Source organism: Polyodon spathula, chromosome 5, assembly GCF_017654505.1.
Source record: "Polyodon spathula isolate WHYD16114869_AA chromosome 5, ASM1765450v1, whole genome shotgun sequence".
Taxonomy (NCBI): Eukaryota; Metazoa; Chordata; class Actinopteri; order Acipenseriformes; family Polyodontidae; genus Polyodon; species Polyodon spathula.
The window spans coordinates 52,947,257-52,960,658 of record NC_054538.1 but is presented as its reverse complement, the minus strand read 5'-3'; positions in this window follow the sequence as shown (position 1 = coordinate 52,960,658).

The window sequence follows — 13,402 nt, the reverse complement described above, 5'->3', positions numbered from 1 at the left end:
ATTGTATTGCACAGCTTCTAAAGTGACTTAAAGAAAATACGATCGATCACTAGAACTTCAGAAGCACACATTAAACCAAAGGCTACTACAGAGGCTGCTGAACAGAACGTAAAACAAACAACAGCTTTCAGAAAACAAACTAGAAAGTCAGCGCAGACAAAAAAAGTATTCCTGTGTTGGTTGTACCCAAGTTAAATCAGCATGACAGATGCTCAAACACTGCTACCTCAGTTCAAACAACCTGCTGTTTACTTTTTAAACGCAGTTAGAATTTTAGACCTGAATAGGCACGTTTTTTTTGTTTGACATGGTACTTTCTAACAAATTCCTGGACGGGACAAATAACATGACAATGAACATGCTGCATATATGGACTTTATTAAAGAATGTCAGATACCTTTGGGTAGCCGAGTTTTGGGACTGTTTCTAATTGATTTCCACATCTGTATAACTTGGCAAAGCTTTGTCTTACGCTTCCAACCAATTCAGTGGATGCATACATGTAGTCTCAATGTATGGGCAAATCCACACCAGACAGAATGTCAGCAGCAACTGCTGGGGGTGTAGCGTGTTTGCCTTTAACAAATGACGGCACTCTGTTTTAGTAAGTAAGCAAGTACCACCGTTTTTAGGCTTTTATAGTGCTATGAAATATTATCTAGGTGTATTTAATGTTTAAACAGGTCTGCAAAATGTCAGTGAAATCCTAATTATAATCCTAATCCTAACTGGATGATTTTGTCATGCCCATAACTTCCTTTTTGCCAATGACATAACTGTGGAACTCCTTGCAGCACATGCTGAAATTCATTTTTACTTTTGAGCTTTGATTACTCGCGCAAGCTTCAATTCACAGTCACAATAATAATAATAATAATAATAATAATAATAATAATAATAATAATAATAATAATAATGCCATATCCCACAGATGTGATGCTTCACATTCAGCTCGCCGCTGTGTGATGCCGTGCTCTTTTTTTACACAGTTTACAAAATGCTTTTGTAACAGTCATATGAATTAATTTTTTTTTCCCCACTGCATTCGGTGCCTGCTCTGTCTTTTTTGCTTTTTAGTGACAGGCTTGCAAACAACACCAGCCACCATGACACTTTGCCACTTGACACATACCGTATCTTATGATTGCAGGTTAACATGATTGGATAGCCACATAGATGCAATACAAACAACTCACTCAAACAACACGCTCTAAACCAGTAAAGTATGCTGTTGCAACGTGAGGCAGTACAGCAGCCACGTATACAACATTTCCGAATGAGAAAATATAAAAATTCAGATTTTACGCATGAGTTTTCAAAGTTTACTCTAAAAATCAGGACAAATGATGTCCCGACAGTACCTCAATCAGGACACAGGTCACAGCCCCTAATATCGAGGCGATCCTGATTTTATCGGGACATCTGGTCACCCTAAGTGCAAACCAAGAGTTAAGAAGCCAAGAGCCTCTGAGAAAATGGCTTGGCACACGATTGACACGGCTCATAATTGTTGTTGGAGAAATTAAGTGTAACAGTAGAAAGGAAGCAGGATAAGCTCAGGGATACCATCTTTGCTTATGGGTGTGAGGGTAGTGGGAAGAGAACAATTGGTTTTTGGCATATGGCTGCCACCACTTCAAGCGTACTTTGACAACCACCATGACAACAATGGAAGACGGCACCAATCAGTTACTTTGCAAACTAGAAGACAACATCGGATGGTAACATATGTAGTTCAAGTCTGCCAAATCAAGAAGCATCTCATCAAAAGTAAAGTAGTGGATAAAATGTTCTACATAGATTGAAAGGCCATTCCAACTGTGTCAGAAAAGCCTGCAAAAAGTCTTGGGAGGTGGTACGGCAGGGATTTAAAGGACACAGTCTGAGTGGGAGAAATGAAACAACAGACAAGGGCAAGGGCTGAAGTGGAAAGGCAGTACTGCACTGGTGGGCAAGTTTAAAGTCTGGTGCTTTCAGTTTGGCCTTCTTCCAAGCTTGCTGTGGCCACTTACTGTGCATAAGGTTTCTCTTTCAACAATAGCCCTGCTTATCCCATACATCAGGAAATGTCTGAGTTCCACGATGCCTTATTAGGGGAGAACTTTTAGGTAGGGGAAAGTGCAGTTGTCGGCCTCAGCTCTCAGTAAGGAATTAAAGTGTGTTAAGGTTCGGCTGTAGAAGACACTGGTAGAATTGTGTGACGAGTGTGTGCGCTTGAGGGCAAAAAAGTTCAAACAATATTTTTTAATGGCAATAGCAGGCACATCTGCACATCTTGGGTGATACCACTTGCCACATGATGAACACTGTACCATTAATTCCCCACAGTAGATTAGCCTACTCAAACAATAAACTGAAAAGACAGATTTTTTCTAAATCAACTGCTGCTTTTCTTTTCTTTGTTTGGAAGGTGTAAGCTTCAAGTAGTGTTGCTCAAACCTCAGGGTAGTTGTGTCTTCCCAAATGCCAGTCTGATTGCAAATGCAATCACAAATTCCCCACAATCTCTTGCATTTGTGTTTGAACATTGTTGACTGTTATCTGCAGGTCATCATTAACAAACATTCTCATTATCCATGAGATCCTCAAAGTTTCCTGTGAATCAAGCCCAGTATACATGCTGTCATATAATGCAACTATTCCCTTAGAGCATGACATGTTGCTCAGTGTGACCCAATGATTGTCATGGAGATGGATAATCTGGATAAAATCTGTCTCACCATTAACAACACAGTGTTTTGTAGTCTATCAATGTCTGGAAACTGTTTGCTAATTAAATACATTGCATATGATCACATGACAGACATTCATTTTCACTTAGCACGTTCCACTGAGGTGGTGAAAGATACTGCAGTGAACAGACTTTTCAATTTGGCAGGTGTTCGTTTGCTTTATTCTTATCTTTAATCTGTAAATTAAAAAAAGATTTAAAAATGTAATAAATCATTATTCAAACACTAAAATGGTATAATCAAAGGACTTCAAATAACAATTACAGATTTAACTTCTAAATCAGGTTTCTCTATATTCTAGTTTAACTTGTAATTGTTTTGATGTGAGACAATATTTTGTTTCATATCAGAATGTCTTTGTTAAAATAAAATACAGCCCATTCATTATTAAGCCAATTTCTACAGTGATCAAGAGACATGGTAGCTGTAACCATACTGAATTAATTTAATCCTTGTTATGTTTTATTAGTTCTCAAAATGTAAAATCTTGTTAGAATAAAGCATAGCACACAAAGAAAAAAGATACAAAAGGGCTCATTCATTAAAGGGCGGTAGTGCTTCTGCTGTGTGGTAAATGTTTTTAACACACAGTATTATTAATATTCATGATACCACACAGTGAATAGGCTTGTTAAATAACACTTAGTATTTTTCAGCATTTCATTCATTTGCATTTAATAAATGAGGTTGAATGATGTAAAACTGCCTGGGAGATTCATTAAGGGGTGGAAAATTTGCCACTGGCTTTACTTTACAATGAATGTGAAGCAGGTCCAGAAAATAGCTGCTTGTAGTGTAAGAACCTCTGTGAAGTTAGTTTCATATTGGATACTGGATATTGTCAAAACAAATCAGGCCTTTTTATTATATATATATATATATAAAAAAAAAGAAATTTGAAAAACTTGAAAAATTAGACACAAAGCTATGCGTTTCATATAACGGTAAAGGCAGTCAATGGATTATTTACCTTCGAAAGTGGTGAGGCATACTACCCTGAGCAAGTAGTTGGGATGGAATGGTGTACAAAATCCCTGTTTTTCAAAAGAAAATTTAATTAATTTTGATGCTATTTGAACACAGTATAAAATAATGTAACATTTACTTATTTACTGGTTTTGACAAATACTAAAAATGGCATTTGGGCAAGTACAAGGACACAACTATCTTCGTTTGTCTTTTTTAAAATACAACTGCAAAGAATCCACACTTAATATAATATTTAAGAACTTGCTTACATGTTACACAATTTCTCTATTTCAGAAATTTTATATATTCAGCTTGCATGTCCAAAGTCTCTCACTGTAAGGGATAATTGCAAAAATTCCTACCACCGTTTATTGTAAATAAATTACAAAAAATAGTTTTCAATATTAACTTTTAACAAGGAGTCAGATATAGTGGAGCGTATATTCACAATTAGCATTTAAACAGGCACACATACATTTGCAGAACCTCAAATTACTGTTTTAAAATACCCATGATATTGATTGTGTGTGCAGAACACTGACAGTATAGAACACTGGAATCTGATCAAACTTATGAAACCCTCCCAATGTTACCTCTTTTTCATTGCTGCTGTTTTTCTAGTCTTTTTCTCCATTGGTGTTGAGACTTCCTATGAAATTATGATTTTTCATAGATTATCCTTTCATTAGTTTTTAATATTTCATATGTACTGTATGTTCAACCTTACCATGAGTTGGTCATTTTATATTCTAAGTTCTAAGTTCACTGTTTTAACTCCATGTATGAAAAGAATCAGGGGGAGTTATATTAATATATTTTCATACTTTTTATCTCTATTTTTTTTTTTTATTTCTTACCAATCTACCTAATTTTCATTCAATAACTCACACTGATAAGAATAGGTAATAACAACGTTCAAATATTGGCCTTAAATTAGACTCTGCATACATATGCAGTTCCTGTGTTTAAAAAAAAAAAAAAAAGGTATTTAAAATACTGTTGACGGTTAACTTGAAAATGTGTATTAAACTGCGTTGTATAAAAAAAATAATTCTCATTGAACTTGACAGAGTACCACCTTCCTTCTTCCTGTGTATCATCAGACGCTAACTGTAGCGATTCCCATTCAGGGACCAGACACAAGTGAACATTGATTTGGTCGATCTGTGCTTCATTTAAAAAGCTCATTACAAAACATATTTAAACTTAAAAAAGAGTCATGTTTACATTATGTATAGCTATACAGCTCATCCATGCTAAAAGAAATGATAACCTCAACATGGGAATTTCTTGCCTTTTGTTTGTTTGATGTTTCAGTTTTCTTTGTTTCCATTTTTCTTCCTCTACCCTATGCTTCTGAAATAAACATATAGGTTATTCACATACATTTTCATTACATTACATTGAGAATTGAGAGGAATGGTAGTTCCTCGTGCCAAGTAATCAGTGAAGCATGAGAATTGCCAGACTCTCTGTACAGCAAGGATAGTTTACAGGCTTGCAGGATATTGACGCAGCAAAAGTAAATCAGCCAAAAGCACCATTTCACTTTTAGTTTGTAGTTGCCAACACTCTTAGGTGAAATGTAGAAAGAAAAGTCAATGTCTGTATGAACAGGCTGGCTGTAGGGTGATGTCAGGCAGAAAGGAGTACACAGAGAGGCAGTACTGGCAGGTGAAACTGAGAGGCTGCGGTGCTCAGTGCTTTATTAACATACAGAAAATAAAAATGCTGAATAAAACAGAACACGGCACTGCAGGCCAAAATAAATAGACAAACAAAATGAACAGACTCTAACAAACAGGATGGACGATATTCTGTGCAGTGTGGCATGAATCTTCAAACTCCCTCAAAAGGGAAATATGGCACTTTTGGTATGATGCCACAAAATCATCCAGTCTGGTAAATTTTCGTCGCTAAAGCTTGATGTGTTTGAAATCCCACTGGCTTTTTTCATGATGCCTTGTGTCCTATTATCTAGAATGAAATTCAGCAATTTAAAATACAAATGTATTTACAAGTAATAATAAGATACATAACTATATACCGGCCAGTTAATCAGCAATGGACTATTGTTCCATACAGGGGAAGTCCTGTACTCTCTACAGAAAGCAGGATAAACTCTGGCCCTATGTGCCACTCAGGCTTCTAAATGATCTTAACATAAAACAGATAAAATGTATCAAATACATTTTACAAATGTAATCTACATTAACCTCTTCAGCTACAAACATAAAAAAGGCTTAACTTTTCATTTCTCACCCAAACGATTGACAATAATACATTAATGAAATGCATTTTCCTAGGGAATTTAACATACAAACCTCTATCTGTGTGCCTTACCCATAAAAACATACAAGCACATACGGCAGCTCCTTTACATCACTAGCACATTCCGTAGATGGACAAGATGACCAAAAAAATGATGTTACTATGACAGATGTACTCTGCCTGCGTCTCCTTTTTAGCAATGTTTGCGTACATTTCACTGAATCTGTAGTATGGGTCTGCCATGCCATGTCTTCCAAGGTCTCTTAGAAAGAAAACATTATTTTATAAATTATTATATCTGTGTGTTCACTTATTTTATCTATTGATAAGCTGACCGATTAATGTTAAAAAACACAGAAACTGCCTCACCCAAAGCCCTATTTCAATACACACCATCCTCATGTTTTCCCCTCTTCTTAAGTATTATTAAGTTACATATTTTTTTTTATTTAAACAACTGTTTCCTCAAGTCTAATTATTCTTTGATAAACTAAACATAGAGTAAGGATTTTACCAACTCATATAGTGCAATTATTGGCAAATGTTTGATATAACTTTATTGATGGACTTCATGTTTCCAAAAGGCAATATTATTGCATACCTAACATTAAAGCAGTCCACAGCCCTGCTTGTGGTAGGAAGTCTCTCAACATAGTCTGAATGAAGGTCTGGCTGAAGTAACGGTTTGCTGCTTTCCCCGACTGAACTAGTTTAGCACCATGAATGACATCACGACAGTGGTCCTGGAAGGGTGCTGAAGCTACACCAATTTGAAATGTAAGTTTACATTAGTTCAATAGGCTGAGCACCAAGAAATTAATTTCAAGATTAATTAGATTAAGAAAACAAAATGCACAAAAAAAACAGTCAGACCAATAATGGACTTTCTTTTTTTCTACACAAGGATGTTATATATTAATATTACTTCAATTACGTCCTCTTGCTTGATATGAACATGCATTTTCTTCATCAGATCCATGTCAACCATTTTAGACTGAAAGCAATCAAAATGATGCTTACAACAACCCCAAAGAATGGACTTGAAAACGAGATAGTTGCACTTCATGCAGAGAAGAATTTGCATAAAGGCCAAACATGTACATGCCTAATCTGTAGTAAGATGGCAAGCTGAAAAAAGGCACAAATGAGATGATGTGAAAGAATTTATATTTGTCAAGAATTATCTAGAAAAGTACACCGTGACTTTTTCTGTGAAGGGTGAAGTCTGCCACAAGTAAAATTAAATGGAGCAACATATTGATAACATTATATACTGCGAGTAATAGATTGTTTTCTCATATCATCAAGATACAACTTAGCGTAGACTGTTAAACTTACTATAGCAACCTCTACTGCTAGACATGCGGTGGAAATGTACATCGTTTAACTCAATTGCCAAATTACTTGAAATGTGAATATCACATATGAATTGGAGCATTGAATTGGAAAAAGCATATGAATTTTATATTCTCTGAAATGTTTAATAATTGTTTTTGGATTATCAATTGTTTTGCATGAACCTCAACAATACTTGAACTGGTTATTTTGAATACAATGTAAATATTGCAGATACTGTTACATAGGTTATCTAAACACATAATAAAGTTCGATATGATGATGTTAATTGGAAAGCACTTGGTTTAAAATGTATCACCTTTCTCAATATTTACATGAGTTAATGATGCCAGTTGGCTTCCTCTGTGAACTTTCTATCTAAGTTTAATACACAGTATTTACATTTTCCAAAATTATCAATTAATTTAAAAAGAACAGGTATTACTTTTTTTTTTTTACACATGGACTTTGCATTCTTCATCATGTGACTCGGGCAGAGATGCATCACCGGAATTTGGAAGTCACTTGAAGTGGCCTTTTCAGTGACAATATTAAAATACTTGACAAGAAAGAGAATCCAGATTTCCATTGCTGAACATTTGAGAGGTTGATTGCAGCAAAACTATTGATCGTTTTTGGTCTGGAAACATTTTTTCCATAAATTTTTACATCATCTGTTCGAAAGGCATTCAGAAAGCACTGTACAGATGCTGTAATGTGATCACAGGTGACAGATATGTAGCAACAGGAATTGGAGAAGCACCTTCTGTAGGATTTCTCATCACAACTGCATGCACGTATATGAGGCCTTCATACCTTTTCTTTTTAATTATGCTACCTGTTGCATCAAGATATATCGTATCTTCTCTACAGCTATTGTGGACAATTTGAATGCTATGCCTTGACCACAACATTACACCCATTGGCTGCATGAGGACCTTCTGGAGGACATCTGTTTCCACTTTATTTTTGTCCTCAGTCATTTCCTGGAGACTTAAAATCTCATTTAAATGTGCTCTGCTTTTTCGCCTGTACTCCCAGGATAGGGTCTTTCATTCATCAGGTCTTGGGGCGTCATCCCGAGTTCCAGATTCATAGATGTCCTCATCTAGTTCCAAAAGATCTTGCAGGTACTGTTGTCTTGGTAACTGCATTTGCAAAGTTTTGCCAAGGTCTGCCGTTGTTCCCCGTGAACTAATCTTGTGTGCAGTTCCTTATTGTTGTGTCTTGCTATGTACCCACTGAGCTCCGCTCTGGCCTGCTGTTGTTCCTCTGTTGGAATGATCACTTTAACTGTGATTGGGCAATCGCTAAATATGCAATAACCATGTTTTGAAGATGCAATTTCCTTTACCTTGTGCCATGAAAATAAAAAAACAAATAAAACATAGGTATAAGCCCCGAATACCTTTGATATGACATTTGTCCATTCCATAGTAGTGAAGTATTTCCCAGATTGATTGGCTCTCACTTTCTTCAGGTCCTGTTGATCTACATTAAAATAACATGGACTATCAGAAACTGCTTTTGTGTGCAGAGTCCGACAAGTTCCATCTTGTTTTTTGGTAAAAAAGTACTTCGTTGAAGTGCAACTTCACAATTGGTCCATCCTCTGCCAAGTCCTATGAAGTAAACATTTGTTTCACAAAAATATGTTTATTAGCAAAGGTTATATGCATAACCTTTCTATTGTAATAAATTTAAATGTCGAAAACGTTTAATTGCTGTTTGCAATTATAAATCATTAGTTCATGGTTAATATTTAGTAAATCATGTACTATGCATTACTAATACTACTATGATTTTAGAATCAAAAAAAACACAATTATGTTTTTTTGATAAAATTTATTGTTTCCTCACAAAAATAATATTTATTAAATAAGCAATTAACATACTTTCTTATTCATAAACCTAAACAGTCAATGAGCTAATATAAATTCAACAATGTCTAAACTTTAATGTTACAGATGTTTTCTCTCTTCATCAATTTATTTCCCAGAGGGGACAAGGCAGCAGATTTCTACACATTTTACCAAGTAGATGATTTAATTGAACTGGAAAGTAAAAGAATTTTCTCTTGATTGAGTACAGATGAGTGCTTGTGCCTAAAAATATAATGAACGAAAAACACAGGGATTAAAATGCTTGAAAGAACAACTGTGTAACAGTTTCCTGCTTTTGTTTATTTAATTGCATATATTTCTGTTAAAACTAATTCAATCCTGTGTTTCAAAACCTATTTTGTCAGAAACATATTTATTTACACCTGAAATGAGAAATAATTGTAAGTCCTATAACATTTTGCTCAAAATCCTCTTCTATTTCCATATTATTTAAATTAGCATTGTTACCAATTGATAAAGTTTTTACTTACCTGGTCAAAACGATTTTCTGAATCTGGACTACATACTCTCGAAAAATATGTAGACTTCCCTTCCTGTTGAGTAGGTGTTATCTAGGTATTGTAAAATAACATAACACCACAGGTCGGCAAGCTACCATTTTATAAAACAGGTAGAACACCTTCACAAGGCTTATGAACAGGGCAAAGGAACATTTATCAATGTAATCATGAGTGCCATGTCATGAACAACCCATATTATCCTGGGTGGTTACAGCTGCACTGCAGGGGGAATTATTGCTCTAATGATAGTCAGAGTTGCCCCTGGAACCTCCCCAGGTGCCCCCATAGCCATGCTGCCTTTTTGCTGTAAAATGTAATAGATAAAATTGTGGCATACTTCACAATAAATAATAATAATAAAAAAAAAAAAACATAAAATGATACCAAATATTTCAAAATTAAGCAATTTTAGTACACATGTTCTTAATTACTTTTAAAAGTTATTTAATTAGAATATTGCATTATATAAAATATGCATTAACCAGAAATATACTGTAACAAAAAAGTAATTCCATGGTCTCCTCTTAGCAGATTGCAAAATGTGTATATACAGTGCCTATAGAAAGTCTACACCCCCTTTCAAAATGTTCACCTTGGCTTATTGGAATTAAAATGCATTAAAATTGTTTTTTTTTTTTTTTTTTTTTTTTTTTCATTTATCTACACATCCTACTCCACAACTTCAAAGTGTAAAAAAAATTCTAGAAATTTGTAGAAAATCAATTAAAAATAAAAACTGAACTAGCTTGATTGGATAAGTGTCCACCCCCCACCCCCCTTGGAATAGCAATCCTAAACTAGCTCAGGTGTAACCAATCGCCTTCAAAATCACACACCAAGTTAAGTGGCTTTTTCCATCCAACTTTTAAGCTTGGTAAAACTTATACGAATAGAATAAATAAAATCAAGCGATGTGACAAATTCCTGCATTTACCATGAAGGTGGTGGTGGGGTTGCACTTTGTCGTCAAGTTACAGTATAATAATTCATAACGCGAACCAAAACACAAGGTATATAAAATAATAAAAAGAAAAATAGATTATATTCCAGAATTTTTTTTTTTTTTTTTTTTTTTTTTAATAAAGGAGGGGAAGGTCAGTAATCAAATAAACAATAACCAAATAGATACAGTAAATAAAGAGAATTGGTGATAAACAAATAAATACACGAACTAAACAATAATACACAGCAATCAGTAATAAACCTCAAAAGCAGTAGTAATCTTCCAAACAGAAGTGTTCTTTGCAGTGGTGTGTTTTCGTTTCTGGGATCCATTTGCGTGACTCGCTTTGAAATATGCTACTCTAATACCTCAAATTTGACATCACGAAACGTCATAGGGAATTCTCTTTGACTAGCTAGAATTTGCAGTGGATGGAAAAACATTTTTTTCACCCTTATGTCGCTACTATTTTGGTAGCAATTTTACAGAGTGACTTATAAACTTGCTTGATAAATGGATGGAAAGGGGGCGTATATCATATTTTAAAATAACACAGACTAGATTTATTTATCTTAAGTACAAATAACAATTGTAATTGTAATTGTAATTAACAATGTAATGTTAATGTTTGTAGTTGGTATTTCTAAAATGATGTAGCCTAAGATTTCCAGGGGGGGAAATAATTTACCCCGCTTGCTTAGTCACTATTACTTGACAAAGAAAATAAATATAACAAATGCAAAAATATATATTTCTGAAATGCAGAAAACAACTTTGTTTACTCTCAAACAGTCTGCGCAAGGCTGCACTGTTTTTTTTCAACTGTGATGGCAAAACCTTACCCTTAGAATCACGTTATATTGACATTCGATATTGGTGCATTCCTTACATTTTACATCAAATAATAACTCTTAGACCCTACATACAAACTCGCAAAGGGATGCTATTTCACCTCATGAAAGATGTCATGCCACGTCATGTTTCATTGATTTGCCAGTTAGCAATGTCTAGTTATGAACACGCAAAAAAAAAAAAAATATATGCATAGGTATACACTTTACATTGTACAGTAGATTACATCATCGGTTCATCGCTCCTAAAAACAAACTAAACAAAATAATCCAATTTCACCTAATAAAAGATGTCATGCTAAGGAGTAAATCAAGACATGTCTCATTGGTTTGCGAGTTAGTAATCTCTAAGTACAATATGCATATATATTCACTGTGCATTGCACTGTAGGCTACGTCACATAAGGTCTAATGGTTAATAGTTCCAGAGGAATGCTATTTCACCGATTGTTGCATTTAAATCATGTCTCAATGAGTTGCGAGTTGTAAATATCTGGTTATGAACTCGCAACATACGCACACATATTCATTTCACATTGTACCATAGGCTATACGTCATAAAATGGTTCACAAACTTGTAAAATAATGATATTTAGCCCCATTAAAGATTTCATACTAATGAGAACATTAAGTCATGTGCCACTGGTTGTGTTATTAAATTCAATTGAATATACAATAATATAGTGCATTATAAGTGGCAGTTTATAGAACATTATTATCAGCAATTGTTGTTTTCTATTAGTAAGGCAAGCATGCATAAAATTAATTGAATGATTTATTCTTCTCTTTTAGATAACATGTCTGCTAAAACCCCTTTCATACCGTGAAAGGGAAATAATTAGAAAATTAGTATTAGTATTACCGTGTATGCTGTTTAGATTAATGTATAGGAAAAATATTACATGTGCAAAATGCGTCTTATTTTTCTGCTTCTTCAAATGCTATTTTTCAAACTTAGTACACCCATCCCTCATTATGTCGCCCCACGCTATACCGCGGATTCGGATATATCGCGGTCCTGGAGTTGGCTTCCCATTTTTACAGTCTAACTGTGCATGCTTTAGCTGCACTAAACATAGACAAATTCATTTAGAATTACTGTTCGTTTTATTTTGTACTGCACATCAAACTAAAATATAAAGAACAATTAAAAACAAAGCATTAATATAGTACTGTTATCATATACACATGCATTGCACAATAACTCAAAGCAAATTAAATATCTACTTGCGATTTTTTAAGCAATGCACTAGCAAAAGTCACAGTGCAGTGACGTCAGCTCCCTAGCAAAAAACCTCGTATGTTGGGAATGGATTCTTTCAATGCAGTGGTTTGGGTATTTGAGAAAGGAGAGGAAGATTGATGAAATTAATTGGAGATTTAAGTTAATGAGAAGCAATTACCCTCTGCAGTATGAATTAAAACAATGTGCTGCTTTTTATGCAAAAATGAGAAAAAGCCTGTTGTGTAGAGGATTTATATTGGACTCTGACACCCACGACAAAACAAGGGAGTGGTTGTACATTATTTGTTATTAACTGATTTGGCTTTCTATGGGTCTCTCGCTATATCGCGGCCCTCGATATATAGCGGATTTGTATTGGACCCCGACACCCGCAATATATAGAGTGGGTGGTGTATTTCACGTTTGTAGTGCTTAAGTCCACAATTTATCAAACAAATAAACCTCAAAACTAGAGTTGTTTTGTTGATATCTGCTAATTTATAATAGACTTCAGGAAGTTTCTTCTTGAGGGATCCAGGGAATCTACTTCCATATTATAGCTGAAATATTGCAGCAAAAAGACAGGAAATTAATCTCTGCAGCAGAACATTGAAAAGTGATGTATTTGCCCTCACTGTTTTAAAAGCATTGTGGTGTAATATTTGTTGTTGA